This window comes from Adiantum capillus-veneris, chromosome 1 (genome assembly GCF_014529385.1).
Source record: "Adiantum capillus-veneris isolate H3 chromosome 1, ASM1452938v2, whole genome shotgun sequence".
NCBI classification, from domain to species: Eukaryota; Viridiplantae; Streptophyta; class Polypodiopsida; order Polypodiales; family Pteridaceae; genus Adiantum; species Adiantum capillus-veneris.
Window position 1 is genome coordinate 45,273,463 of NC_140931.1, and position 6,758 is coordinate 45,280,220.

A 6,758-nucleotide genomic window follows, 5' to 3' on the forward strand; every position below is an offset into this window, starting at 1 on the left:
AGATCTACATTTACGTTACTTAAACTATTGAACCTACATTTATGGTCGTACTGTGTAAAATGACGAATCTACACTAATGCTATCTAAATCGGTGGATCTATATTTATGGTTGTACTATCTAATTGGCAATCTGCACTAGCATTACCTAAACTAGTAGATTTGCACTAAATAATTTGGTGTTGCTTAAATTGGTGAATTGACACCATGTTGACGCTTGTACACTGCCTAAATTAGCAAATTTGTGTACTTGTGGCCAAGGCAAAGCATAAGATATAATACATTTATCACTTGTTTGACACAAAATTTGAGTATGTTGGGTAATGAAATACTTACGAGATTGTTATCGATTATTCCAAATCAACTTATGTGTTATGGTTTAATTTAGTAGTAATTAAAATTCTTATGGTGGATAGACCAACGAGGCATTCATCATAATAAAAAGATTCATCATAGAAATTAGCAATAAGTGTTAGAGAAAATATAAATGTAAAAGGAAATCAACTTGCTTGGTTGATCAAAATGAGAGAGAATTACAAGTTAAGCATGGTGGCCTTATATAGGCTCTTAATGAAAGGTGGCAATAAATGATGAAAAGTGATATACACCATATGTGGAAAAATGTCAAGTAGCATGTGGGGTATGTAATGAAAATTGATAGATAATTATTTATTGCAGGTGGCAAAAGAATAAGTGAATTATGGACTATGCAAAAGGATAGCAAGTTTATGGATATTTCATTATTAAAGTGCTCTTTATGAGCTATGGTCACTTTATATCTCGGCAGACAATTTGTAGTCATTTTAAGCATTCAAGAAATTTGTAAGTAAATATGTGCAAGAGGAAAATGCTCACTCTTGCACCGGGGGGGGGGATTGCACCCAATGTCTGTGTCCTTCTTTTCTCTTCACATCTCCTCTCTCAACGTGCCTATGTAGCACTCCGCTATCGAAGATGCGCCTGCATGTGCTCTCCTACTCTATTTCCTTCTCTCTCTCTCTCTCAAATCCTGTACTATTTCTCAATTGTACATATGTGCATTTTGCCAAGTATGCAGATATGTTGATTTAATTGTCTGCAACATGCTATTTGTGTATTTTGCAGGCCCTCTGTGCACTTGACTACAACAGTGGTATCAAAGCAACAAGGCTACGCTCTTGTTAACAATCGATCAAAGAGATCCGAAAATTGGCATTTGAACGAGGATACAATTATGCACTAGAGCTGCGTGCACTTACATAATTATTTTTTGGTTAATTTAAATATTTTTGTTTTATTCCTCTTTCATGTTACCTGTTTCTTGTAAATCTTTGGATGCCTCAATGTTTAATCCTTCATTAATTTGTAATCAGTGAAAGATATCCTAATAGGATATAAAAATTATGATATTTTATATATTGAGTAAAATCTAATTATTGCTAATACCTCAGTTAGCGCTCGATAGATATTGATATAGCTTGTTAAAACAGTGGTAAGATGGACATGAGGCTAGATATGATTAAGAAGAATACGTCATTAGATTGAGGATGCGTATAGTACAAGAAGAAGTTATTCATACCAAAGGAGGCTTAGTTAATCCTTACCTTGGCTCCCAAGAGACCAATTCCAAGAGAAGTAGAAAAAGAAGGCATGGTGAGATGTAAGAAGAAGGATGGATAGAAGAAGAATTGGAGAAAATTCAACATTGTAGACACAATCCTAAGAGACCTCAAGAATTTTTTTGAATGAGTTTCATTAAAGATCTAATGGATATGGGAAACAACCCCAAGTGACTACAAAGTCTCAAAATTTGAAGGACCTGTGTGGCATCTTGCTAAAACCCATCACTCGGCAAACTCAACATATGAAGCGGAGTAGGCATGATGGAGTAATAGACTAAGGGGCCAGAATTACCATGCTCTAGTAAGGTAAGGGGCCACCATTACCAAGGTTGTAGCAGCATCAAACCAATGCACTCTTTGACCACCCCACAATGGACATCTTTATTGTTTGATGGTGATAGTAGGGTGGGCCTTATTCGGCGGTGGTTTTTGTTAGCTCCATAGTCCTCAACACAATAGCGGAAATAGCCCGACAATGTGCATGGAACTCTGCACATACCCATGTAGCCCACCACCCATTCCACCCATGCAAACAAAAATGTTGTGGTTGTAGGCAAGAAATTGACAACAACAAAGAGCGGTTTGAGCTCGTGAGTTTGTAGCCTGGTAAAATTAGGGCATGCCAACCTTTTGCTCAGCCGTTATCCCAAAGACAATGACTATCAGTTTTTTTAAAAAGGGTCGCTAAGCACTCATGCAAAAGAAAAAGAATTGCCTCTATATATATCTCTCGCTCTCTCTTCCTTTCTACCAACTCTCCTTTGACTCCAGTTGCCTACCCAGTAGCACTCGCACTGCTTTGCGCCCCATTTTCCACATGATATCACCTTAGGACTAGCACACACATAACCTGGTTTTTCTCTACGTTGTGGGTGTGCTGGTGATCATGGTGGAGAGAGACGGGAAAAAAACAATAGATAGCTATGACCCTTGCAGTGTGAGGAAATGCGGGTCTTCTTGACCATCATCATCATTTTAAGCAAGCGATGGCCTTACACATGCACATAGGAGGGCTACATCTGTTGCTTGAGATTTTAGACAAGTGCAAGCTGTTTGATGGAAGGGCAACAATTGCAAACTACCATATAATAGGAAATTTATGGCTTGTCCTACTATCACAAATATAAATCTACATGTGCAAAGATGCCTAAATGCCCTACTTATCCATTTTCTTGATTCTACTTTGCATGCATGTGCACATAGCATCTGCTTCTAATGTTTGTTGATTGCATAACCAAATGATGACAAGATTTTATACGCGTAGCTTTTTTCTCCCCGAGAATGCAAAGCAATACAAGCAAGATAGAACAGACCCAAGAGTTGAAAAACATTGAAGTAAAGTTGGTCTCTTCTTTCAAAATTCATCTTTGTCTTCCATTCCTATTGCAATAGTTGAAAATGATTAGCGCAATCTAATGATGAGCAAGTATATTGATCCAACTAAAATTCTTTAGGTGTATAACATTTATGAGGAGGCACCTTCTTGAGATCCTATTGAACATGAGAGATCTGATTGTTTACAATGTAATGTGTCTAATTCCTTATGGGGTGGTAGGGTGTGGTTTACACACCATGAGGCCTTCCACCTCATTGCTCACTAGTTGTGATTAGAGTTTTATGCATTAAAGCTTCATGATGGGGCAAACCTAACTTATGCCCCTGGTAAACTCTCCCTTAGTCCACATGCATGATTACATATCCAAAATGATTCCCACATATGTATGCATGACCCATGGACCTTTCTAGCACCTTTCCACTGCATAATGGAGCCAATAGATAGGCCAAAAACAGCCCCAAAAAGGTGTACATGAGTTTTCAACTTGTACTCTCCTCTTTGGCTAATTTGAATGATCTCTCACACCTCATTGATGATGTCACTCAACCTACCACTTCTTCTCCTATATATTGAGCTCATTTCTATGCTCACAAAAAATGTAACTTGATGCTACATTGAGAACTTGACCAATTTTTGTCATTTTGTGTTTTAAGCATTTTCTATATTAATTAGGATTAGTGTTGTCAAATCATGAATGGGACATTAACCCGTCCTCCTTAACCACACTAATCTATCACGTCAAATTTTTAAACTATGTCCAATGCTCAACTCCCACTGATACTTGGATATATTCTCTTGATTGAGCAACCTCTCATATGCCCCTCTTTTAGCCATCCCCTTTTTGCCTCTTGCCTCCACCGTATGCACAAGCTGGGCAAATGATTTGTAAACAGCCTATACTCATGCATCTTGAAGGTTTCTCATGATGCAAGTGTAAACTCTATGGTTTCAAGGTAAAAAGAGGCTATTGTTTTCTAAGTTGCCTAATAATTCATAAGCTAGGTAATTTAATAATTGAGTTGTTGATAAAAGGGCTTTTGACAATAACTAATAAAGCCAGGTTACATATACACAATGTTTGATTTTGTGGTTTTGATTACATTGAAGGATAAATCTGAAATCTATATTGATAGGTTTTGAGGTTGTAAATTGAAGGAACTTGCCCGTGAAAAATGAGCTCAAATAGAGTTGAGGTATTTCCTTTGCCTAGATTTTCTTAGAGGAGAACATGATGTATGTGAGCTGATTGTGAAGTCTTTTACTCAAGATCATGCAGCATTTATTAGACAAGGACAAAAATGTCTCTGATTCAAATGCGGCAAAGAGTCCAAGCTCATTGGCTAAAGGTTTGGGATCCCCTCTAGCATGGCATGGCAAGCCAACATCTCGTGCCCGTGCCTCAACACTTGATTAACAAGAGACAATTAGAGAAGTCTCTTTTGAAGCTCAAAGGACACACACTAGAGCACAAAAGTGGACTTTGTCTCCACTGAATCATGCTTAGTCGGTAGATGGAATGACCAAACCATTAGAAAGATCTCTCAACAATGCTTTGATGGCATGTTCATTTCCTCTAGGGGGAAATCAAAATCTCCTCTCAACATTTAACTCTTCCACATCCAGTTCATCACTTGGCTATCTAGATGCCTCGCACAATGACATGAGATATCTCACTAATGCATCAGGAACGTCAAGTGGCTCTGCTCAGTTGCCACCATTGGCAATTGGCAGACTATGAGAAGAGGCCATTGCATCACAAGAAGCTCAAAGCATGCATCAGGTCCTCAAGTGTGGTTTTGATGTTTGTGGTGATGGGATAGGCATGCAAAGGCTCCCCTTGATACTTGCAGCTCTTGCAACATCTAGAGACAGTTGTTTTGTGGCATCAATCAATCCATTGGAGAGCTTATGCCAATGAAACATTTGAAGTTTCAAAACATGACTAATGATGAAGAGAAAGCTTTTTACATGACTTGTCTAGAAAGAGAAATCTCGTTATATAAAGAGATAAGACACAAACATATTGTTGGTTACATAGATATGGACAAAGATGAAGAGGCAGTGTTCTTTATATATTTTGGAGGATGTTTTTTAGCGATCTATTCAAAGCATGCTAGAAAGATTTGGCACATTTAGTGAGTCTCTTGTTCCTTTCTACAAAACACAATTACTTCTTGGTCTTGAGTATCTTCATAAGAAAAGAAGTTTTCATAAAGATATCAAAACTGGAAACATGCTTGTTGATTCTAATGTTTTTGTGAAATTGGCTTCCTTTGGAGTATCTAAAACATTTCATGAGGACACAATAACTGATGCTTGCAAATCCATCAAAGAGTCTATTTTTTGGATGGCACCAAAAGTTATAATAGGAGACAATTATGTACGTCATGTAGATATATGGAGTGTAGGATGCACGGTGATCAAGATTCTTATTGCCATCATGTATATCTAAACACATGAGTTGAAGTAACTTAGAATCATTGTCAAAACTTGTTTTCCTACTCAAACAATGCATATTATAAAAGAGCTAAGCACAACAAACTATACCAAACCTCAGGCTTCAAAAACTTCTTACATGTGCTAGTTTACTGATTGTTATAAGTCTATACATCGTACACAATCCCTCAATTTATTTTACTCGTTTGATAAATGCTCACTTTGTTTACTTGTTTTAAGTGATTTTGTTGTAGATATACCTAAGGAGCTACACTCAGCTAGTTTTGGACTTTTACAACAATGGAGAATACCACCAGACAACTTTAAAAGCTACTCACATGAGCTAAGGTGATGTCAAATAAAATATACTCCAATTTGATGACAAAAAGGTAGTAAATGTTTTGTCTTTTATGCCTTGCTTAGTCCATTGGTCGTGTGCACACATATTTGCATTTAGGCTGTGTGTAAATGTTCATCTTAGTGTAGATTGTTCAATTTAGGCAACACCAATTATCCATGTAGATCCACCGATTTAGGTAGCATGAGTGCAGATTTGCTGATTTAGGCAGCATACCAGCAAACAATAGATTCTCTAGCTTAAACATTACTAGTGAAAATTTTTCGGTTTAGGTAGCACAAGTGCATATTCACTGATTTAGGTAGCACGTTTGATTAGTATTGATTCGTTGATTTAGGGAACATTGATTACAAAATCATGTTGCAGTGATTGGCCACCACTGCCCCTAGTATGATTTTGTTACCCAGGTATATAATGAACGTGATTTGGATTTGGATTTGGATTTGGTGTTGGAGTTGGAGTTGGATTTTTGAATTTGGTTTATGATCATATGATGTCAATAGTATACATTGAATTAATGAAATTTGATTATGTAACAATGATTGTGACGAATGATATCTACATACATTCAAATATATGACATATAATGTCTATTCTCGTGGTATGGGACATTATAATATACAGCATGTGGATGACGGTAGGCATAAGCAAATTCATTTGTTTCAGTTTATGGCTTTTTATTTTGTTCCATGATATTTTTTATACATAATTTTAACCATTATTTTTGAAGTATGATTTGCTGCTAGCCAACACCATATTAGTGAATTGGGAATTTTCCAATAATCACTTTCAAAAGGAGCTTAAGATTTGAACACATGGCCAAAGCTTTGAGATCATGGCTCAAAAGAGATTTTCAAGTACTATCTTATGGAAGGAGTTGGCCTTTAAAAAAAGTTTGAGATTTGTCCATATGGCCAAATCTTTAAGACATCAGTGATTTCCAAATTGGCTCTAAAGTCTCAAACTCTCTAATATGGTGCTTGCAGATTCCTTACTTAGCAACTAAAGGTGGTTGCTTCCTAATGGAAAG

General features: G+C 36.9%; 1 pseudogene; it reads left to right on the forward strand.

Annotated features, from left to right (window-relative positions):
- The first annotated feature begins 4,204 nt into the window (after positions 1-4,204).
- Positions 4,205-5,386, forward strand: LOC147464640 (mitogen-activated protein kinase kinase kinase 2-like; annotated as a pseudogene).
- The last annotated feature ends 1,372 nt before the right edge of the window (positions 5,387-6,758 follow it).